Source organism: Mercenaria mercenaria, chromosome 10 (genome assembly GCF_021730395.1).
Source record: "Mercenaria mercenaria strain notata chromosome 10, MADL_Memer_1, whole genome shotgun sequence".
NCBI classification, from domain to species: domain Eukaryota; kingdom Metazoa; phylum Mollusca; class Bivalvia; order Venerida; family Veneridae; genus Mercenaria; species Mercenaria mercenaria.
Genome location: NC_069370.1, coordinates 15,051,832 through 15,077,188, shown reverse-complemented (window position 1 = coordinate 15,077,188; position 25,357 = coordinate 15,051,832). Strand labels below are relative to the sequence as shown.

The 25,357-nt window shown below is 38.1% G+C and overlaps 1 long non-coding RNA gene across 7 annotated transcripts in view; it reads left to right on the top strand.

Annotated features, from left to right (window-relative positions):
• LOC123560017 (uncharacterized) overlaps positions 1–24,719 on the top strand; it is a 57,707-nt gene extending 32,988 nt beyond the window's left edge. For 6 of the 7 annotated variants that reach the window (XR_008372638.1, XR_006688091.2, XR_006688089.2 and 3 more), the window contains 3 exons: positions 13,799–13,906; positions 16,643–16,761; positions 17,657–24,719. This is a non-coding gene — a long non-coding RNA (uncharacterized LOC123560017). Of the gene's footprint in view, positions 1–13,798; positions 13,907–16,642; positions 16,839–17,656 lie in introns of all 7 variants that reach the window. The other variant, XR_008372637.1, reaches the window with a different exon arrangement.
• Positions 24,720–25,357: the final 638 nt, after the last annotated feature.

Genomic DNA, 25,357 nt, shown 5'->3' with positions numbered 1-25,357 from the left:
TTCATACCTGTTCACGGTTTGGCGATTGAAACATAGGTGTATTTGTTTGTTAGGCCATCTATGGGTAATTTTGTCAGAAGTATAAGTATTTACCGACATCGATGATTTTACTAAAAATCAAATATCGCTGTGAAAAAAATGGTACTCGAAAATACGCCGGTTTTTAAATCGTTACCGGATATATGTACTCGAAAGTTCGCCGGACTCAAAAATAAGCCGGTCTCGAAAATAAGCCACCAAATCCTTACGAAAATTTAAAATAAGTCACGGCTTATTTTCGGGATTTCAGGGTATGTTGACATAATTATCCTACCCACTTTCTTTTCAATGAATATACTTCAAAATGGAAAGAAAAAAGTTGGGTCACCAAGCAGCTAAGAAATATATCTAGAAAAAACTTCACCTGAGCCAAAGACTCATGGAGAGCTTTTGTGACTGCTGAAGCCTCTATGTGTGTTGCATTCTATTAGCAATTTCTAAAAAAATCTTAAAAACCACTGGACAGATTTAAACCAAACTTCACAGGAATGATCCTTGGGGGGTCCCCTTTCAGAACTGTTCAAAGAATTGAATTTGACACAGAACTCTGGTTGCCAAGACAACCGAAAGGAAAAACTTTAAAAAATCTTCTTGTCCAAAACCGCAAGGCCTAGAGCCTTGATATTAGGTATGTGACATCATCTAATGGTGCTCTATGAAAATTTTTCAAATTATGCCCCTGGGGTGAAAAGAGGACTCGTCCCGGATGTCCAAGTTTTAAACTATGATGCTCTGATCCATATCAGGGAGCTCTTTAACTGTTAATTCATGACCAAACCTTATTGCCTTCTTATGTCTGGACCTCAAGCTGTCAGCAGTTTCTCCTGACCACTTCAAACATCTTCAAGGCATTAACTCTTAAATCATATGCAGCTTTGTATTTTTTTTATGAATTATGCGCCTTTTAACTTAGAATTTAAGGTTAATTTTGATGCTTTTTCACTATGTTTCAGTTATTATGAAATGTATATATTGAAGCAGTTGTTCCACATCATATGACACAAGGTGCATAACTCTTGTGCCACTATTTTATGAATTATGCACCCATTTTGCTTAGAATCATACTAACATAGTGTTTTGATACACTTTATCTTTACCTCTCTTATTACTTAATATTTTTTACACAGAATCAAGCTATTAGGGGGTTTCATTGACCTGACGTTACTACTGAAATCGGCCGAAAATTAACGAAAATTGCCCAAGTTTAAACGGTTGTAAAAAATATAAAGATACTATTTTTAGCTCACATGTCACAAAGTGACAATGTGAGCTTTTGTGATCACGCAGCATCCGTCTTCCGTCCGTGCGTGCGTAAACTTTTGCTTGTGACCACTCTAGAGGTCACATTTTTCATGGGATCTTTATGAAAGTTGGTCAGAATGTTTATCTTGATGATATCTAGATCAGGTTTGAAACTGGGTCAACTGCGATCAAAAACTAGGTCAGTAGGTCTAAAAATAGAAAAACCTTGTGACCTCTCTAGAGGCCATACTTTTCAATGGATCTTCATGAAAGTTATTCAGAATGTTCACCTTATGATATCTAGGTCAAGTTCGAAACTGGGTCATGTGCCGTCAAAAACTAGGTCAGTAGGTCAAATAATAAAAAAACCTTGTGACCTCTAGAGGCCATATTTTTCATGGGATCTGTATGAAAGTTGGTCAGAATGTTCATCTTGATTATATCTAGGTCAAGTTCGAAACTGGGTCAACTGCAGTCAAAAACTAGGTCAGTAGGTCTAAAAATAGAAAAACCTTGTGACCTCTCTAGAGGCCATACTAGTGAATGGATCTTCATGAAAATTGGTCAGAATCTTCACCTTGATGATATCTAGGTCAAGTTCGAAACTGGGTCACATGCCGTCAATAACTAGGTCAGTAGGTCAAATAACAAAAAAATCTTGTGACCTCGCTAGAGGCCATATTTTTCATGGGATCTATATGGAAATTGGTCAGAATTTTTATCTTGATGATAGCTAGGTCAAGTTTGAAACTGGTTCAACTGCGGTCAAAAACTAGGTCAGTAGGTCTAAAAATAGAAAAACCTTGTGACCTCTCTAGAGGCCATACTTTTCAATGGATCTTCATGAAAGTAAGTCAGAATGTTCACCTTGATGATATCTAGGTCTTGTTCGAAATTTGGTCACGTGTTTTTAATAACTAGGTCAGTAGGTCAAATAACAAAAAAGCCTTGTGACCTCTCTAGAGGCCATATTTTTCATGGGATCTATATGAAAATTGGTCTGAATGTTCATCTTGATGATATCTAGGTCAGGTTTGAAACTGGGTCAACTGCAGTCAAAAACTAGGTCAGTAGGTCTAAAAATAGAAAAACCTTGTGACCTCTCTAGAGGCCATACTTTTGAATGGATCTTCATGAAAATTGGTCAGAATGTTCACCTTGATGATATCTAGGTCAGTTTCAAAACTGGGTCATGTGCCGTCAATAACTAGGTCAGTAGGTCAAATAATAAAAAATCTTATGACCTCTCTAGAGGCCATATTTTGATATCTAGGTCAGATTCAACACTGGGTCACATGAGCTCAAAAACTAGGTCACAATGTCAAATAATAGAAAAAAACGACACCATACTCTGTTTAAAACTGGGTCATGTGGGGACAGGTGAGCGATTCAGGACCATCATGGTCCTCTTGTTCCTTGATTTTTTTTACACAGAATCAAGCTATTGAGTATTGTGCAATATCTTCATCCACCATTGGAGTCATAAAAAGCTCCAGTGAAAGCCCAAGTTTCCTCAGATGTGCCCAGTTTCACTATCCAGCATCCAAGTAGTCTCCTGTGACGGCGCTTTTTATTGAAAAAAGTTCCTAAAATCCACAGAATCACTTTATACTTCCTTTTTAATGCAGTAACAAAAAAGAAAGCATTTTCTAAATTTCTTTGTGCCGTTCAGACATATGTGATATGCCAACCTACATGTATGTCAAACTGGTAGATTTAGAGGAAACACCAGTCTGACAGATAACTTCAAATGTGACTATTGCACAGCTAAGATAAGATAAGATAAGTTTTATTTAAAGTCGGCAAGAAAGCAACATTATAACATAAGCTCTGAAGAGCTTTTGAACCGACTACAGTAAACCTCACTTATAAGGAACTCGGATATAAGGAACACTCGGTTATAAGGAACAGTTTTCAATTCCCCGATCTAATTCCTTCTTTATTCAATGTAAAAATCCTCGGTTATAGGGAACTCGGTTATAAGGAACACTCGGTTATAAGGAACATTTTTTCTAGTCCCAAAGTACAAAATTCAATGGAAAACCCCTCGGTTATAGCGAACAGACATAAAGAATAAAAATTATTGAAAACTGGAAATAAATAAGAAAATCGCTGATGACGTCAGAGTAACGTCGGCACTTTCATGCGCTTTTATGCACATAAATAAACACATATGATCTTTAATTTGTTATTTCACGGATATGATAAAAAGAAAATAGATAATATCATCATTTACTTATAGTTATTCGAGATAATGTTTGAGAGCTACATGTATTAGGCATTTCATGTTAACAATAGTAAACGAAAATCAGTCGCGGACGGGGTCATGTCATACTATCCTAAATAAATGTGTTAATTACGTGTGATTAACAATGGCAAACAGTCCAGTTTACCAAATTTTCAATTGTAAAAATTAGAGCAGGTGCTAAAATGGACAGTAGCAAAACTATAGGTATAATTTACACTTTAGTCCGTATGTATGGCGCCGTTGTCTAGTCGTAATGCACTTTATGTCATAAACACCCTACTTTTAAATTTTAATTGGTAGTCTAATTTAACATTTTTGTATTAATTATTTGAACATTTATTTTATATTAGTATTGATGCCTATTCACATAACATGCTGTCGAGCAAGGTAAGGGCTGCAACATATAATCATAATGTAGTGCTCTCTAAAAAAGAAGATAGAAATAGCCGACAAAAATAAACACAAATCACGTCATTCTTACTGACGTACATTTTGGTTTAGTTTAGGTTTAAACGCCGTGTTTCAACATTCGTTCAGTCATATACACGCAGTCAGTTTACCTTACCATCTCTCTAGGAAAGGACCGGTACTAGACTCACAACTTTCTCACATAAAGTTTCATGGTCGACCCGGAGCCCTTTTCAAACGTCAGTCAAATAGTGTTCGCTATACAAATTGTGTTCGTTATATAAACCTCGGTTACAAGGAATTAGTTCGCTATACGGATATAAGGAACCTCGGTTATAAGGAACAATTTTTAGAGGTCCCAGGCTGTTCCTTATAAGCGAGGTTTACTGTATAACAACATGATGAAAACAGTAAGAACATATTATATAAAAGCTGTAAAAAAGAGAGACAACTCAATTAGGTCATGATTAAAGCTATGCTGGCTTTGCTGGTCTTGACCCAAGGGTCTAAAAGCTGCCAAAAAATAGATCTGTGTAAGACACTGAAAAGAAATAAGGACACAACAGTGTTTTGCTAGAAAATGGTTTTAAAAGACCTATTATCACCCCAAATCAGATTTGGAGAGAACTGATCAGCAAATCCTTCATAGATGTACAATTACAAAAACATTTAAGGATTAAAACAAAAAGCAATAGACATATCGAAACAAATACAATGAGCATTATAAGCTGATTAAATGATACATCTACAAGTAAATGCCAGTGTGATGGGAACAAAGGCAAGCACATTTAAGCAATAAATCAGCAAAATAACAATGATACATTGCATTAGCACAGAACAAATAAAAAACAAATCAGCAAATAAATTAATGAGAACAAAGAGCAAAATAATAATGATATGTAACATTGCATTAGCACAGAACAAACAAAAAATGAGAACAAAGAGCCAGGAAAGACAATTCATAAATAAATAAGGGAGGACATACACAAAATTTACATGGAAAAAATATTGGCAGCAACCCCTGTGCTGTGTCCCTCTTTACGAACATGCAACACACTTACAGTCAGCTCCTGTCCATGAGGACATCAACCTCTTGAACTGATTGAAGCTTGTTGCAGTTCTGTAAATGTCTGGTAAGGAGTTCCACAGCACGGGGGCAGCATACCTAAAAGAGTTCTTACCGTAGGTTGTTGTTTTTACTCTAGGAACCTGTAAAATATTTGAATACCTGAAGTTAAAACTTGAATTTCTTTTATGACAATTATTTAAGATCTGAAAGAACAACTGGTGAAATTTCATTGAAAATTCTATTGCCATTATTCTCATTCTTCTAATATGTAAGCTTGGTAAATTTACTTTTGTTAGGAGATCTTTATAACTGGAAGAGTAGTCATTGTATACAAATTTTAATGCCCTTTCTTGCAGTTTTTCCATTTTTTTTAGTGTTGTATTCTGAACAAAAGTGCCATGCCATCGGGCAGAAATTAAAGTTTGAAAGTATAAATGTATGAAAAATTGTAAGTTTGTTAAGCTTGTTCAGGTTATATCCAAGCCTTTGAAGAATATTTTATTGCCGACATGCTTTTTTAGCTCACCTGTCACGAAGTGTCAAGGTGAGCTATTGTGACCGCTTGATGTCCGTCGTGCGTCGTTCGTCAAGAATTGCTAAAAAAAATCTTCTTTTCGAAAACCACTGGGCAGAATTACACCAAACTTCACAGGAATGATTCTTGGGTGGCCCCCTTTCAAAATTATTCAAAGAATTGAATTCCATGCAGAACTCTGGTTGCCATGGCAACCGAAAGGAAAAACTTTAAAAATCTTCTTCTCAAAAACCAGAAGCCCTAGAACTTAGATATTTGGTGTGAAGCATTGCCTAGTGGACCTCTACCAGATTTGTTCAACAGACCGGTCAAATGACCCACCCAGGGGCACTTGACTTACATAGAAAATTTAAAATCTTCTTCTAAAAACCAAGCCCAGAGCTAGATATAGAATTTGCATGCTATGGACCTCTACTAATTTGTTCAATCATGACCCCGGGTCAAAATTGACCCCGCCAGGGTCATGATTTTACATAGAAAATCTTCAAAAATTTAAAAAAAACCAGAAGGCCTAGAGCTTAGATATTTGACATGTAGCATTGCCTAGTGGACTTCTACAAAATTTGTTCAAATCATGACCCCCGGGGTCAAAATTGACCCCGCCCAAGGGGTCACTTGATTTTACATCGGAAAATCTTCAAAAAAATTCTAAAAATAAACCAGAAGGCGTAGAGCTTAGATATTGGACATGTAGCATTGCGTAGTGGACCTCTACAAAATTTGTTCAAATCATGACCTCAAGGGTCAAAATTGACCCCGCCCCAGGGGTCACTTGATTTTGCATAGGAAAATCTTCAAAAATTTTCTAAAAAAACCAGAAGGCCTAGGTGTTAGATATTTGACATGTAGCATTGCCTAGTAGACCTTCTACAAAATTTTTCAAATCATGACCCAGGGTCAAAATTGACCCGCCCCATAAGGTTACTTAATTGTAGCATAGGAAAATCTTCAAAATTTTCTAAAAAAAACCAGAAGGCCTAGGTCTTAGATATTTGACATGTAGCATTCCTAGTGGACCTTCTACAAAATTTGATCAAATCTTGACCCCCAGGGTGAAATTGATCCAGCCCCAGGGGTCACTTGATTGTACATGGGGAAATCTTCATAAATTTCTAAAAAAAACCAGAAGGCCTAGATCTTAGATATTTGACATGTAAGCATTGCCTAGTGGACTCTACAAAATTTGATTCAAATCATGACCCCCGAGGTCAAAATTGACCCCGCCCCAGCGGTCACTTGATTTTGCATAGGAAAATCTTCAAAAAATTTCTAAAAATAAACCAGAAGTCCTAGAGCTTAGATATTTGACATGTAGCATTGCCTAGTGGACCTCTACAAAATTTGTTCAAATCATGACCTCAAGGGTCAAAATTGACCCCGCCCCAGGGGTCACTTGATTTTACATAGGAAAATCTTCAAAAAAATTCTAAAAATAAACCAGAAGGCCTAGATCTTAGATATTTGACATGTACCATTGCCTAGTAGACTTCTACAAAATTTATTCAAATCATGACCCCCAGGGTCAAATTGACTCCGACCCATAAGGTTACTTAACTGTAGATAGAAAAATCTTCAAAATTTTCTAAAAATAAACCAGAAGGCCTAGATCTTAGATATTTGACATGTAGCATTGCCTAGTGGACCTCTACAAAATTTGTTCAATCTTGACCCCCCCTAGAGTGAAATTGACCCAGCCCCAGGGGTCACTTGATTTTGCATAGGAAAATCTTCAAAAAATTTCTAAAAATAAACCAGAAGGCCTAGAGCTTAGGTATTTGACTTGTAGCATTGCCTAGTGGACCTCTACAAAATTTGTTCAAATCATGACCTCAAGGGTCAAAATTGACCCCGCCCAGGGGTCACTTGATTTTACATAGGAAAATCTTCAAAAAATTTCTAAAAATAAACCAGAAGGCCTAGATCTTAGGTATTTGACATGTACCATTGCCTAGTAGACTTCTACAAAATTTATTCAAATCATGACCCCCAGGGTCAAATTGACTCCGCCCCATAAGGTTACTTAATTGTAGATAGAAAAATCTTCAAAAATTTCTAAAAATAAACCAGAAGGCCTAGATCTTAGGTATTTGACATGTACCATTGCCTAGTAGACTTCTACAAAATTTATTCAAATCATGACCCCCAGGGTCAAATTGACTCCGCCCCATAAGGTTACTTAATTGTAGATAGAAAAATCTTCAAAATTTTCTAAAAATAAACCAGAAGGCCTAGATCTTAGATATTTGACATGTAGCATTGCCTAGTGGACCTCTACAAAATTTATTCAAATCTTGACCCCCCAGGGTGAAATTGACCCAGCCCCAGGGGTCACTTGATTGTACATAGGGAAATCTTCATAAATTTGCTAAAAATAAACCAGAAGGCCTAGATCTTAGATATTTGACATGTAACATTGCCTAGTAGACTTCTACAAACTTTGTTCAAATCATGACCCCGGGGTAAAATTGGCCCCGCCCCAGGGGTTACTTGATTGTACATCGGAAAATCTTCCAAAAAATTTCTAAAAACCATCAGTTTGACAATTGAAACATGTAGCTCATATTACTCAGGTAAGCATCATCTTGACCCTCTTGTTACAAATATTACCAATATGGAAATTAAAGTTTAACTTAAAATAAATATCAACACCTAATAATTTAACTGTTTCTTCACACGTAATGCTACTTGAACCAATTTTAAAAACCAGATTTTTTGCAAAAGTTTTTTTACCAGCTGCTATTGATTGGAATTTTTCAGGATTTGCTTGCATCTTATTAAAATTAAACCAGTCTATAAGGATATTACTTTTTATGCCCCCTTTTGAAGAAGAGGGGCTATACTGTTTTACATATTGTCAGTCAGTAAACTACAATGTATTTGGTTTCCATTTAATAGATTATGCTTGGTCTCACAATGATCAAACTTACAGGATGACTGTCTTTTGCCAGTAGATGACCGCTATTGTTTTGAAAATTAGTAGGTCAAAGGTCAAAGTCATAGTAACTATAGACTGAAAACAGTTTCTGCTCAGCAACTAAAAAATGCTTCTGCCTACAGTTGTCGTAAGATGATTGCATGGGGCCAGTAGGCCAAAGATCAAGGTCCTGCAGGCTGAAAGCTGTTTCCTATTAATAACTAAAGAATGCTTTGACCTACAGCAAATAGGTCACTGAGCTTCATGGAGTGTACACAAGTATAGCTGGTAGCAATAAGGTCACTGAGCTTCATGGCTGTGTACACAAGTGTAGCTGGTAGCAAGAAGGTCACTAAAACTTATGGCAGTGTACACAAGTATAGCTGGTAGCAAGAATGTCACTAAACCTCATGGCATTGTACAAAAATATAGCTGTTACATGAAGGTCACTGTTTCATGGCAGTGTAAACAGGTAAGGCTGGTAGCAAGCAGGTCACTGAGCTTCATGGCAGTGTACACATGTAAAGCTGGTAGCAAGCAGGTCACTGAGCTTTATGGCAGTGTACACAAGTAAAGCTGACAGCAAGGCAACTGAACTTCATGGCAGTGTACACAAGTATAGCTGGTAGCAAGAAGGTCACTGAGCTTCATGGAGTGTACTCGAGTTTAGCTGGTAGCAAACAGGTCATTGAACTTCATGGCAGTGTACACAGGTATAGCCAGTAGCAAGGTCACTGAGCTTCATGGTAGTGTACAAAAGTAAAGCTGGCAATAAGAAGGACATTGAGCTTCATGGCAGTGCACACAGATAAAGGCAGCAACAGGGTCACTTAGCTTCATGGCAGTATACACAAGTATAGGTGGTAGCAGTAAGGTCACTCAGCTTCATGACTGTGTACACAAGTATAGCTGGTAGCAATAAGGTCACTCAGCTTCATGGAGTGTACCCAAGTAAAGCTGGTAGCAGTAATGTCACTGAGCTTCATGGCAGTGACACAAGTATAGCCGGTAGCAAGAAGGTCACTGAGCTTCATGGCAATGTACACTGGTAAAACTAGTAGCAGGAGGGTCACTGAACTTCATGGCAGTGCATAAAGGTAAAGCTGGTAGCAAGAAGGTCTCTGAGCTTTATGGCAGTGCACACTGATTAAGCTAGTAGCAAGCAGGTCACTGAGCTTCATGGCATTGTACACAGGTAGAGCTTGTAGCAAGCAGGTCACTGAACTGCATTGCAGTGCACACTGGTTAAGCAGGTAGCAAGCAGGTCACTGAGCTTCATGGCAGTGTACACAGGTAAAGCAGGTCACTGAACTTCATGGCAGTGTACTCAGGTAAAACTGGTAGCAATCAGATCACTGAGCTTCATGGCAAAGTACACTGGTTAGGCTGGTATCAAGCAGGTCACTGAAGTTCATGGCATTGACACAGGTAAAGCAGCAAGCATATCACTGAACTTCATGGCAGTGCAGTGTACAAAGGTAAAGCTGGTAGCAAGCAGATCACTAAGCTTCATGGCAGTGTACACAGGTATAGCTGGTAGCAAAAAGGTCACTAAACTTCATGGTAGTGTACACAGGTAAAGCTGGCAGCAAGAATGTCACTAAGCTTCATGGAAATGTTCACAAGAATAGCTGGTAGCAAGGAGATCACTGAGATTCATGGCAGTGTACACAGGTAAAGCTGACAGCAAGGTCACTGAATTTCATGGCAGTGTACACAAGTATAGCTGGTAGCAAGAAGGTCACTGAGCTTCATGGAGTGTACTCAAGTTTAGCTGGTAGCAAACAGGTCATTGAACTTCATGGCAGTGTACACAGGTATAGCCAGTAGCAAGGTCACTGAGCTTCATGGTAGTGTACAAAGGTAAAGCTGGAAATAAAGACATTGAGCTTCATGGCAGTGCACACAGGTAAAGGCAGCAACAGGGTCACTTAGCTTCATGGCAGTGTTCACAATTATAGGTGGTAGCAATAAGGTCACTCAGCTTCATGGCAGTGTACACAAGTATAGCTGGTAGCAATAAGGTCACTGAGCTTCATGGAGTGTACACAAGTAAAGCTGGTAGCAATAATGTCACTGAGCTTCATGGCAGTGACACAAGTATATCCGGTAGCAAGAAGGTCACTGAGCTTCATGGCAATGCACACTGGTAAAACTAGTAGCAAGAGGGTCACTGAACTTCATGGCAGTGCATAAAGGTATAGCTGGTACCAAGAAGGTCGCTGAGCGTCATGGCAATGCACACTGATTAAGCTAGTAGCAAGCAGGTCAATGAGCTTCATGGCAGTGTACACAGGTAGAGCTGGTAGCAAGCAGGTCACTGAACTGCATTGCAGTGCACACTGGTTAAGCAGGTAGCAAGCAGATCACTGAGCTTCATGGCAGTGTACACAGGTAAAGCTGGTAGCAAGCAGGTCACTGAACTTCATGGCAGTGTACACAGGTAAAACTGGTAGCAATCAGATCCCTGAGCTTCATGGCAAAGTACACTGGTTAAGCTGGTATCAAGCTGGTCACTGAAGTTCATGGCATTGACACAAGTAAAGCTAGTAGCAAGCATTTCACTGAACTTCATGGCAGTGCAGTGTACAAAGGTAAAGCTGATAGCAAGCAGATCACTGAGCTTCATGGCAGTATACAAAGGTAAAGAAGGTAGCAAGCAGATCACTGAGCTTCATGGCAGTGTACACTGGTTCAGCTGGTAGCAAGCAGGTCACTGAATTTCATAGTAGTGTACACTGGTAAAGCTGTTAGAAAGCAGGTCAATGATCTTCATGGCAGTGTACACTGGTTAAGCTGGTAGCAAGCAGATCACTGAGCTTCATGGCAGTGCACACAGGTAAAGCTGGTAGCAAACAGATCACTGAACTTCATGGCAGTGCACACTGGTTAAGCTGGTAGCAAGCAGGTTACTGAGCTTCATTGGAATGTACACAGGTAAAGCAGGTAGCAAGCAGGTCACTGAACTTCATAGCAATGTAGACAGGTACAACTAATAGCAAGCAGGTCACTGAGCTTCATGGCAGTGTACACAGGAAAAGCTGGTAGCAAGCAGATCACTGAATTTCATGGCAGTGCACACTGGTTAAGCTGGTAGCAAGCAGGTCACTGAGCTTATGGCAGTGTACACCGGCAAAGCAGGTAGCAAGCAGGTCACTGATCTTCATGGCAGTGTACACAGGTAAAACTGGTAGCAAGCAGGTCACTGAATTTAATGGCAGTGTACACAGGTAAAGCAGGTAGCAAGCACATCACTGAACTTCATGGCAGTGCACACAGGTAAAGCTGGTAGCAAGCAGGTCACTGAGCTTCGTGGCAGTGTACACTGGTAAAGCTGGTAGCAAAAGTGTCACTCAACTTCTTGGCAGTACACACTGGTAAAGCTAGTAGCTAGAGGGTCACTAAACTTTATGGCAGTGCACACTGGTTAAGCTGGTAGCAAACAGGTCACTGAACTTCATGGCAGTGTACACAGGTAAAGCTGGTAGCGATCAGATCATTGAACTTCATGGCATTGTACACTGGTTAAGCTGGTAGCAAGCAGATCACTGAGCTTCATGGCACTGTACACAGGCAAAGCTAGTAACAAGAGGGTCACTGAACTTCATGGCAGTGCACACTGATTAAGCTGGTAGCAAGCAGATCACTGAGCTTCATGGCAGTGTACACAGGCAAAGCTATTAACAAGAGGGTCACTGAACTTCATGGCAGTGCACACTGGTTAAGCTGGTAGCAAGCAGATCACTGAGCTTCATGGCAGTGTACACAGGTAAAGCTAGTAACAAGAGGGTCACTGAACTTCATGGCAGTGTACACTGGTTAAGCTGGTAGCAAGCAGGTCACTGAGCTTCATGGCAGTGTATGCAGGCAAAGCAGGTAGCAAGCAGGTCACTAAGCTTCATGGCAGTGTACACAAGCAAAGCAGGTCACTGAACTTCATGGCATTGCACACAGGTAAAGCAGGTAGCAAGCAGGTCACTGAATTTAATGGCAGTGTACACAGGTAAAGCAGGTAGCAAGCAGGTCATTGAACTTCATGGCAGTGTACACAGATAAAGCAGGTCTCTGAATTTAATGGCAGTGTACACTGGTAAAGCAGGTAGCAATCAGATCATTGAACTTCATGGCAGTGCACACTGGTTGAGCTGGTAGCAAGCAGGTCACTGAGCTTCATGGCAGTGTACACAGGCAAAGCAGGTAGCAAGCAGGTCACTGAACTTCATGGCAGTGTACACAGGTAAAACTGGTAGCAAGCAGGTCACTGAATTTAATGGCAGTGTACACAGTTAAAGCAGGTAGCATGCAGGTTACTGAACTTCATGGCAGTGCACACAGGTAAAGCTGGTAGCAAGCAGGTCACTGAATTTAATGGCAGTGTACACAGTGAAGCAGGTAGCATGCAGGTTACTGAACTTCACGGCAGTGCACACAGGTAAAGCTGGTAGCATGCAGGTTACTGAACTTCACGGCAGTGTACACAGGTAAAACTGGTAGCAAGCAGGTCACTGAATTTAGTGGCAGTGTACACAGGTAAAGCAGGTAGCATGCAGGTTACTGAACTTCACGGCAGTGTACACAGGTAAAACTGGTAGCATGCAGGTTACTGAACTTCACGGCAGTGCACACAGGTAAAACTGGTAGCAAGCAGGTCACTGAATTTAATGGCAGTGTACACAGGTAAAGCAGGTAGCATGCAGGTTACTGAACTTCACGGCAGTGTACACAGGTAAAACTGGTAGCATGCAGGTTACTGAACTTCACGGCAGTGTACACAGGTAAAACTTGTAGCAAGCAGGTCACTGAATTTAATGGCAGTGTACACAGGTAAAGCAGGTAGCATGCAGGTTACTGAACTTCACGGCAGTGCACACAGGTAAAGCTGGTAGCATGCAGGTACAGTGCAGTAACAAGATAGCTCAGGTTTAGCATTGGACTTGATATGGCAGTATTTCTGTATCAGTTAGAAATACCATATATTATATAACAAGTAGATATACATTATTTGATTTAGGAACACTTGCCATATTTATTCTGTTTGTTTTGGGTTTAACGCCATTTTTCAACAGTATTTCAGTTATGTAATGGCGGGCAGTTAACCAGCGTTCCTCAATTCTGTACCAGTACAAACCTGTTCTCTGCAAGTAACTGCCAACTTCCCCACATAAATCAGAGGTGGAGGACAAATGGTAACAGACACAATGTCTTTTATCAAATCGCCATGGAAAACATATGCCTCCATAGATCTGCGCTCTCCCTATTGAGCTAAGCAGGCCGGCTCTTTATTCTATAGATGACAGTGTATTTATAAAGACTTTTTCTCAGAATGATATTTTCTAACTTCAGAGATGCAGATGATCATAGATTTGTATGACCTGGTAACTGGAGTGCAAAGTCAGACAAAACAGCACCAGTTGCTGAGGTCCAAGTTTCCCAGAAATGGATAATTTTAAGGTAATCTGACTTAAAGTTTATGACGGAGTATTTCTGACATGATGTCATTACCAGTAAATGTTAATTTTATAATGTATATACATATGGAATGACCTGCAATTAGAACCCGGTTTTGTGTTTTATACTGGTTAATATTGGCGACATTTTTTCCAGTACTTACACGAACAGCATGACAGTTAGAAATAGGAGTGAATTATAAACTAGCATTATATTCAGAAAATAAAACAAAGTTATGTGGTTTAAAGCTCTTTAAGGGCTTTGGACCTTACACAGTTTTAACTTTATGTTAATCTATTTTTCTGTACTCTGGGTCATAAAGTATCAACTCGAATTATATTGATTCCAGTAAACCTCGCCTATAAGGAACAGCTTGGGACCTCTAAAAATTGATCCTTATTCTAGCATAAAACTGCTGTTCTTTTCACTTTTTTGGGGTGTTTTAACAGGAGAGAAAACGTGTGTTAACAGAGAGATTCTCGCGCTCACGTGCGCGTTCCGTGGCAAAGCGTTGACGTATTACGGCCCCAAAACGGATAATTCAAATGGAAATGACGTCAGCGTGAAAAAACAACTCGGATATTCCAGCACATTTCATGGAAATTTAATGACATTGAGGGAAAATGCATTCATTTATTCATTGGTTTTTTTTCACGTTTTATGCTAGAATAGCGTTAGCACATGTTATTTTCATGTTATAAAATCTTCAGAATCCCTCGGGATACGTTGGTACCCTCGCCCTACGGACTCAGGCACCAACTTATCCCTTGGGATTCTGCATACATTATAACACGAAAAAACATGCGTTATCCCTACATAATCCAGGTTCCTTATATCCGTATAGCGAACTAGTTCCTTGTAACCGAGGTTTGTATAACAAACACAACTTGTATAGCGAACACTATTTGACTGACGTTTAAAAAGGGCTATGTGTTCATACTCCGGGCCTACCATGAATCATTATGTGAGAAAGTTGCGAGTCTAGTACTGGTCCTAGAGATGGTAAGGTAAACTGCCTGCATGTATATGACTGAAAAAGTGTTGAAACACGGCGTTAAACCTAAACTAAGCCAAAATGTATAAAATGTAAGAACAACCGTAATTTGTGTATATTTTTATTGGTTATTTCTATCTCCTTTTAAGAGAGTGCTACATATGACTATAAGATATGTTGCAGTTACTCCCCTTACCTTGCTTGATTGCATGTTATGTGAATAGGCATCAATACTAATATAAAATAAATGTTCAGATTTTGCACACACTATATAACGGCGCCGTACGCAAGGATTAAAGTGTAAATTATACCAATAGTTTTGCTATTGTCCATTTTATCAACTGCTATAGTTTTTACAGTTGGAAATTTTGTAAACAGGACTGTTTGCCATCGTTTATCACGCATAATTAGCACATTTATTTAGGATATTTCCATCGTGAAACTAAACTAGTAATGACCAATATTAAAATCCCCAGATTCGGTGACCGTGTCTGATTTTCATTCACTATTTTTAACATGAAATACCCAATTCATGTAGCTCTTGAACATAATCTTGAGAAATATAAGTCAACTATCGTCTAGTATTTGGTAAATGTTAATGATGATATTATAATATTTTTCTTTTTATCGTATCCGTAAATTAACAAACTAAAGATCATAGAAATTAAATAATTTGTGTTTATTCATTGCATAAAAGCGCGTGAAAGTGCCGACATTACTCTGACGTCATCAGCGATTCTTCTGTTTATTCCCGGTTTTCAATAGTTTTTATTAGCTCGACTATTCGAAGAATAGGGGAGCTATCCTACTCTCCTCGGCGTGAGCGTGGGCGTCACACAAATATTTTCAAAGTCCATTGAGCTATTGCTTTCATATTTTGCATACTTGTTTACCATCATGACCCCAGTCTGTAAAAAGGAGGAGGCAACTCTATCAAGCATTTTGACTGAATTATGGCCCCTTTTCGACTTAGAATAAATGTTAAAGTTTGCGTACCACCCCAAATATTTTCAAAGTCCATTGAGATATTGCTTTCATATTTTACATACTTGTTTACTATCAATACGCCAGTCTGTAAAAAGGAGGAGGCAACTCTATCAAGCATTTTGACTGAATTATGGCCCCTTTTCGACTTAGAATAAATGTTAAAGTTTGCGTACCACCTCAAATATTTTCAAAGTCCATTGAGATATTGCTTTCATATTTTGCATACTTGTTTACCATCATGACCCCAGTCTGTAAAAAGGAGGAGGCAACTCCATCAAGCATTTTGACTGAATTATGGCCCCTTTTCGACTTAGAATATGCTTATTGTAATGTTAAAGCTTTGCTCATTGCTAATATATTATACTATCAAGCACTGAGAATAGTCGAGCGCGCTGTCCACTGACAGCTCTTGTTCTTTATGTCTGTTCGCTATAACCGAGGGGGTTTCCATTGAATTTCATACTTTGGGATGGGAAAAAGTGTTCCTTATAACCGAGTGTTCCTTATAACCGAGTTCCCCATAACCAAGGATTTTCACATTGAATAAAAAAGGAACTAGATCAGGGAATTGAAAACTGTTCCTTAAGTATTCCTTTTATCCGTGTTCCTTATAAGTGAGGTTTACTGTAATGAATTATTATTAATGTTATATTCCATGATGTCTCCTTTTAAAAAATTTCGGCATTTTAATGTTTATTCCACCTTAAGTAATGTTTTATGTTTTCACATATATATTGAGTATATTACAACATTTTCAGGCCCAGTGGAATCAGAGATTACATTTATTGGTGATAATTTGACAAAGCCTGAGTTGTAAAGTTTTTACATGAGACAGTTAGGGAGAGCGAGTTTACATTTTGATGGAACCACGTTACAGGTATTTCTCCATTACAGAAGGAACTGTATGCCTGGAAGATTTATTATGCCAACGAAGAATCACAGTGCCATATGTGTGTTAGTTATTTAATTCATCAGTGAGCTATAACTTTTAAACAGTTCAAGGGATTCTAATGAAACCTTACACAGATTTAAATCATGTTCAGAAATTGTGTGCCATGTACCTTAGATTTTTACATCCAAGGTCAAGGGCACTTCTCTTAATGGGTTTTCATTTTTTAGTTTACTCTAAATTAATTTTAGCTCAATTGTGATGAAACTTTCAAGCTTATTTGAACCGCACTGTAGTCCACTTCCTGGAAAGACCAGTATTGATGTCATAATAAGATAGTGTGGTCATGATCCCATTGGGTCTTGAACCCATGACCCCCCGGGTTGAGCACCTAACACCATAACCATTATACCGCCGCTCCCACTTGTCTGTCTGTTACTGATGACCTCTCTTGTTCAATCAACTCATATAATATATTTGAATTGTTCCGTTTGTGCTCTGTCTTTCACCAGTAGGTCTTTGTGCAAGCCAGACAAAAGGTTACAAAAATCATGTTAAAAATTTAATTAGAAGATTGTTTTGCAGATTTACTGGCATTTTAAATTTTATGATTAAGACTTGTTGTAAATTCATTTCGTTTTGACATTCTTGACAACCATATACACAGTGAAACATTTTATATTTTCATTTTTGCAAGGAAACTGTTACTACTCTTATAGATATTAACTTGGAAATCCTTGCTGTTCTTGCGGACTAATAGAATATTAGATGTCGTACGACTGCATAAAACAGCCAAGAAACACAAAATTGTATGGTGACAATATTTTATAATGCTGTTGTATTTCATATTCGTTTCAGATACATGTATATACTTTGGTTACAGGTTGCAGTATCAGACAGAATCCTAGGAAACCCATACTAAATAAAGGACCAACACAATCAGACAAGTTGGCATGATTTTACTTTCAAGAATGGTTACAGTCTGCCCAAGATTCAAGTCTGAAGATACCATTGGCCGATCTTAGAATCTTTTTTTTATACCCCCACAAAACTAAGTTTGGGGGGTATATAGGAGTGAGCTTGTCGGTCAGTCGGTCGAACCGTTGGTTTTCATGGTTTCCAGACAATAATTCATGAAAAGTTTGACAGATTTAGATTTATTTTGCTACACAGGTGTAACATTATAAAATACAGGTCAAGTTTGACTTTGAGGTCAGTAGGTCAAAGATCAAGGTCACAATGACCCAGAACAGTTAAACGGTTTCCAGATGAAAACTTGAGAAAGCTAGGGCCAAGGATCATAAATTTTGGTAAACAGGTGTAACATCATAAAATACAGGCCAAATTCCACTGAGGTCAAAGGTCAAGGTCACATTGACCTGGAACTGTTATATTGTTTCCGGATGATAACTTGAGAATTCTTGGGGCTAGGATCATAAATTTTGGTACACAGGTAGAACATTATAAAATATAAGTCAAGTTCGACTTTCAGGTCAGTAGGTCAAGGATCAAGGTCACAATGACCAGGAACAGTAGAACAGTTTCCGGATGATAACTTGAGGACTCTTAGGCGTAGGATCATGAAAGTTGATAAGGAGGTTGGTCATGACCAGCAGATGACCCCTGTTGATTTTGAGGTCAGTAGGTCAAAGGTCAAGGTCACAGTTACCCGGAACAGTTAAATCGTTTCCGAACGATAACTTGAGAACGCTTGGGCCTAGGATCACAAAACTTAATAGGGAGGTTGATCATGACCAGCAGATGACCCCTATAGATTTTCAACTTTGACACTGGCTTACTTCTGTGACAAGGCCATATTGTGGGGTTATATTCCATCACTCCAATGACAGCTCTAGTTTAGGTTTAAGTTTAAAAATGACATTGACTTAAGACTACATGTATACTGTTTTCAGTCAAAGGCTTTCCTCTGTTTTTTTTTTGTTTTGTTTTTTATCAACATACCGGTATTAAGATCTGGAAAAGTCATTATTACAAAAATATTGTAACAGACTTCCTAATATTTGGCAAGCTGATCTATTCCATCTGCATTCTTGAAGTTTACTGCTTAAGAGTAATAATTAAAACTGGAAATGATGATTTTATAAGTTTCATTTTTGAAAATTTTGAACAGTTTTTCATAAACTGAAGAATCTGGAAACACCTTGATACATTATTGATTATTACATTATAAAGTGCTGGTCCATAGTTAGTGCTGTTGGCCAGTCTATAGTTCAGGCCCCAATTTCACGAAAAAAAATTAAGTAATTGTTAAGCTAAGTCAGTTAATTCAAATGCTTGTTTTTGCCCTTTGTCTTCAATGTTGACTTTTTCATCTATATCAGAACCTTATATGACTATTTCATAGATCAAAACACAACAATTCTGAATTTTGCAGAAAGCCAAGTACATGTATAGAAATAAGAAATTTACTTAAGCAAATACTTCGTTATATTGTGCTTAAATAGAAATATCATATATTATTATTCAACTTTACAATATTATACACTGTATTAGATCAATTGCAAACATCATATGAAACAGACAGAGCTAATACAAAACATAACTTAGCCAATATGAGAAAAACAGGGCCAGTACGAGAAAAACAGGGCCAATATGGAATTCTAGCATTTTGATTGGTTCAAAAGAGAGGGCCAATACGGAGAAGCCACTTCCGTTAGATTTTTAAATGACGCCATTTTGTTTTACATCAGAGTTATAGATTATATTTTTTTTTTTACATTTTGACAAAAAATCATTTAATAACCAAGTATGACTGAGCGGGATGTACGTCTTCAGAGATTACAACGATACTTTCGCTTATTCGGTATTTTGTAAAATGCAGGTGTTTCCTGTCAGAAATTCTGGCAGTTGTCAAGGAAAATAATAAGAAAATATGGAAACTCAGATTAATTAAAAGGATGAGACTCACCTTTAACAGACATTTTGATAGTGTGGACTATTTGTGCAATGATAAATAGCGATTCAAATGCTGGAAAGTGCATGAATAGATTGGCGAACAAGAGTGTCAGTTGTGAACTGCAAACAACTGAACAATTTCGGATAAGAATTAAACGAGGCATGGGACTATATAATATGTGGTTGGTTGGTTGTATTATCTTGATCAACACATGTGTATAATTTTGTGTCTCGTTGCTTGCAGCCTAAAAGGAAATGACTTTTAAAGCAGTTTTTATCACTGTTCAAATGATAAGATACTCTCTAAAGAAAATAAATAGGAATTCCAAAAAATAAGGTAAGTTCCAGTTACTCTTGATTATGTCACATTAAAAATATCTCTCAAAATTATTCTCAAGTACCTACATACAACTCATTCTGTTTTACTGGCGAAAATGATCATGGTTTGTAAAATACGTCAAAACAACTTGTCAAGATTTTTCACCTGAACTTGCATAGCTGTCATAAGGTAACTCACAGAGTTCTTACGGTGTTACCGTCAACAGTTGAAAGTTGAATAATAATATTATCATTAATCAAGCGATTTCATATTGGCCTAGTTATTTGTCCTCGGGCAGTCGTATTGGCCCTCGGCCTACGGCCTCGGGCCAATACGACAACCCTTGGACAAATAACAAGGCCAATATGAAATTGCTTGATTAATAACATTATAAAATTTGCCTGACTGAAATAAGTACTGCAGACAAATACTACTAACCACATAGAATTAAGCTATAAATAAATTGTTATGGAAAATAACCAACATGAACTAACAATAACTTAAGCAATAGCACGATTTTAGATAACAGACTTAACTAAGTAATTACTTAAGTTTTTTCATTAAATAGGGGCCAGCCCTAAATTTGCTTGGCAAAAGTCAAAATTGGAAAGAAAAAATAGGAAATATCATTTCTGATGTCATGTAATAAAATATTTATTGAATGGCAGGGTGGTCATTAGTCAAAATTATTACGTGACTCCTATGAGGCGCCGGTCCATAGTTTGTATAACATGACCAGTTCACAATCACACATGTTTTTTAGACATTTAAAAATAAAGGTGTGAAAATTAATTTTTTATATCATGTATTAAACACTTACTGAATGGCTCACCCGTTAATAGTCAAAACTATTAGCCCTAAGTCATTTGGACCTTGGGCAATAGTTTCAACTATTGACTAGCAAGCAATTAAATAAGTATGGGCTATTGACCATTGGTCCTCTGGCAATACGGTACAACTATCGACCTTCAGTGGTCAATGGTTAAAATTATACAGCCAAATAAATGACTATAGACCCTCATCAGAAAACTATCGACTGAGACAAAGGCAAGGGCAGTAGGATACTGATGATGGTCAATAGTCATTTTCCAGTTTTAAACCCAATGACCATTTTAAAGGCAGGTTGTTGTTCTATTGTATTAAGTAGCAGTAAAAAGAATTTCAATGGAAGAACACCTTTTGGTGTTCAGTGCCACCTTGATATACTGTATGTCGAGGTTACATCATTTCTATTATTGTTTTGGTTTCCAGGCAGAGTTTTGGTAAAATTATGGGTAGAAATATTATAAATAGTCTTTGATGGTATTTGTTTAGTTTACCTGAGCACAAAAAGATCCCGATGAGCAGTTGTGATTGCCCTATGTCAGAAGTACATCATCATTGACTGTCATCAACAATTTCACTGGAGGTCACAATTTTGTCCAACTCTTGGTGAAAATTGATCAATAAAATCTGGACAAGCTTCTCCTTGGCTAGGTTATCTTGGATCAAAATCTAGGTCGTGAGGTCACTTTGTTAACACCCTAGAGGCCACATTTTCTACATCCTCTTCATAATACTTAGAATGTTTGATGCCACATTCCCTACTTGACTTTCTTATAAGCTTTGTCAGAATATCAATATGAAATTTAGATCAGGTTCTAAACTTGTTTGCCAGAGGTCAAAAACTAAGTAAGTTGAATCATAGAAAAACGTCACTGACACTCTAGGGGCAACATTTGCTGCTTTGGATTCAGTGTTGTTGGCTCACCTGAGCCAAAGGGCTCTGGGTTAGCTGTTGTGATCACTCGCCATCCGGCGTCCGTCCACACTTTCCTTTAAACAATATCTCCTCCTAAACCATCACTTTAATTTTGATGAAACTTCACTGGAATGATCCTTGGATGGTCCCCGTTCAAAATTGTTCAAAGAATTTAATTCCACACAGAACTCTGGTTGCCGTGGCAACTGAAAGGAAAAACTTTAAAAATCTTCTTGTCCAAAACCGCAAGGGGTAGAGCCTCAATATTTGGCATGTAACATCATCTATTGGTCCTCTATGAAGTTTGTTCAAATTATGTCCCTGGGGTTAAAAGAGGTCCCACCCCGGGGGACCTAAGTTTTACATAGACTTATATAGGAAAAAACTAAAAGTCTTCTTGTCTGAAACCACAAGACCTAGGCCTTTGATATTTGGTATGTAGCTTGCCTTGTGGTCCTCTACTAAGTTTGTTCAAATTATGCCCCTGGGGTGAAAAGAGGCCCCACCCCAGGGGGTATCAAGTTTAACATAGACTTATATAGGAAAAAACTTTAAAAAATCTTTTTATCTGAAACTACAAGGCCTAGGCTTTTGATATTTGGTATGTTGCGTTGCCTAATGGTCCTTTACCAAGATTATTCAAATTATGCTCCTGAGGGGAAAACAGGCCCCGCCCAGGGAGTCCCAAGTTTTACATAGGCTTATATAGGAAGAAACTTTAAAAATCTTCTTAACTGAAACTGCAAGGCCTAGGCTTTTGATATTTGGTTTGTTGCTTGCCTTGTGGTCCTCTACCATAAGTGTTCAAATTATGCCCCTGGGTTGAAAATAGGCCCTGCCCCAGGGGCCCCAAGTTTTACATAGACTTATATAGGAAAAAAAATTAAAATCTTCTTGTCTGAAAGTCCAAGGCTTGAGCCTTTGATATTTGGTATGTAGCATTGCCTAGTGGTTCTCTTACAAGATTGTTCAAATATGCCCCTTGAGTGAAAAGAGCCCCCCCCCTCTGGGGATCACTTGTATATGAGTTATATAGGAAAGAATATCTCAAAAATTATCAGATCATATTACCTAGATTGCTTAATTATAATTACCTTGACCTACTGGCCTACTTTCTTGTTTTTAGCTCACCTGAGCAAGAAGTGCTCAAAGGTAAGCTTTTGTGATCGCCCTGTGTCCGTAGTCCCTCCGTCCATCGTCAACAGTTTGACTGTTAATACTCTAGAGGTCACAATTTTGGCCCAATCTTAATGAAACTTGGTCAGAATGTTACTCTCAATAAAATCTTGGACGAGTTCGATATTGGGTCATCTGAGGTCAAAAACTAGGTCACCAGGTCAAATGAAAGGACAAGCTTGTTAACACTCTAGAGGTAACAATTTTGGCCCAATCTTAATGAAACTTGGTCAGAATGTTACTCTCAATAAAATCTTGGACGAGTTTGATATTGGGTCATCTGGGGTCAAAAACTAGGTCACCAGGTCAAATGAAAGGAAAAGCTTGTTAACACTCTAGAGGTCACAATTTTGGCCCAATCTTAATGAAACTTGGTCAGAATGTTACCCTAAATAAAATCTTGGACGATTTTGAAATTGGGTCATCTGGGGTTAAAAACTAGGTCACCAGGTCAAATCAAAGGAAAAGCTAGTTAACACTCTAGAGGCCACATTTAAGACTGTATCTTCATGAATCTGGGTCATGTAGGATCAAAAACTAGGTCACCAGGTCAAATCAAAGGAAAAGCTAGTTAACACTGTAGAGGTCACATTTATGACCATATCTTAATGAAGTTTGGTCAGAATGTTGATCTTGATCTATAGGTCAAGTTCAAATCTGGGTCAGGTGGGGTCAAAAACCAGGTCAGTAGGTCAAATCAAAGGAAAAGCTTGTTAACACTTTAGAGACCACATTTATAACCATATCTTAATGAAACTTGGTCAGAATGTTAATCTTGATGATCTTTAGGTCAATAGGTCAGGTGAGCGATACAGGGCCTTCAAGGCCCTCTTGTTTAAGATACAGCCTTGAATTTTGGATGACATGTACAGTTTTGCACACCGATCAGAACAGCATAGAAATTTGGACCACGTCAATAACTTACGATAATGATTTCAATACTCATCTTTAAAGTTCTTAGCCCTGACCTACTGACCTACTTCCTTGGTTTTGAAGCTACTGCAAAGAGAGTTGTATAATTTTTAACAGATTTCAGTACTTATCTTGAAGAATATTTACCATGATCTTCTCACCTAGTTTTTTTTTTGTATTTGAAGCTCTAGCAAAGAAATTTGTTCAAGCAAGCAATTAAACTCAGGTGAGCGATATAGGGCCATCATGGACCTCTTGTTTTTATTTTAGATTTATAAATACTTTGTCACAAGCAAGATCTAATTAGGTCAAGGTCTGCCTCAGGTGAGCGACTTCCAGTTGGGCCTCTTATTATCTTTAAATCCACTTTACTACAACTGATCGAGACTTTCAGACCTGGATTAATTTTTGTTTATAAATTCTTTCTTAGTATTTCCTTGTTACAGAGGAACGTTTTGTTGAATTTGCCATAGTTGGATGTTCCATTAAAGCTTTCTCTTTCATGCTTTAAAAAAGTTCACAGAAGTTTCCCTTCCTTGTCTCTTTTCCATGTTGCTTGAAAACATATCAGGTAAGTGATATATGATGCATTTTGACAACGTGGAATAAAAAAACATAGCAAACTGAATTTCTTTCTTTGTTCGCAACACATGCAGTGTAATGCAAATTGTGTTTTCCAGTGTCCTGGATTTCTCAATAAAATTGTGTTGCTTTGGTTTACTTGGCATTTGATGATAAAGACCTTTGAACTGAAGCAACTTTATATTAATTCCTTTTTCAAATATGGTAATTGCCTTGTGAAAAGCAAGAATGATATATGAGCCACACCATGAGAAAACCAACACTTTGGGACCAGCATGGATTCAGACCAGCCTGCGCATCCGCGCATCCGCGCAGTCTGGTCAGGATCCATGCTGTTCGCTAACAGTTTCTCTAATTCCAATAGGCTTTGAAAGCAAACAGCATGGATCCTGTCTGGATCCATGCTGGTTGCAAAGCCACTATGTTGGTTTTCTCATGGCATGGCTCGTATGTCTAAAGGATGACAGATTTCTTGATATTTAGACACTGCTTAAGTGTGACGGTTATTGTGACTTGACAGACTCCTGGCAAGCACAGTGTGATTGTCCTTTAATAATCGATATTAGAATCAAGCACTTAATGGATCTACGACCGAGGATGTTGTTGGTATTTGTTGTTCCTTTTCAGGTTGGAGAACTCGCTAGGCAGTGTGCCCCGACATGAAAGTCAACCCTTGACTGATACTGAAATGCTGGGTTGTTAGATCCAGTGTCCAAATTCACGTTAATATCAATTCAGAATTTAAAGTCCATTGTAAATTTCTATTTCTTAATTTTTCTTGTGATGGTATAATATTTTCAGATTACATGTCAAAAGTCTTGCACCTAACATATTTTCTTAGTTTTACAAGTTTCTGGTGTTTACTGTTACAGCTAGGTAGACTGTGGATATATTCATCACTTCAGTGAATCATATTAAAGGTGTTTCTTATGCTTTAC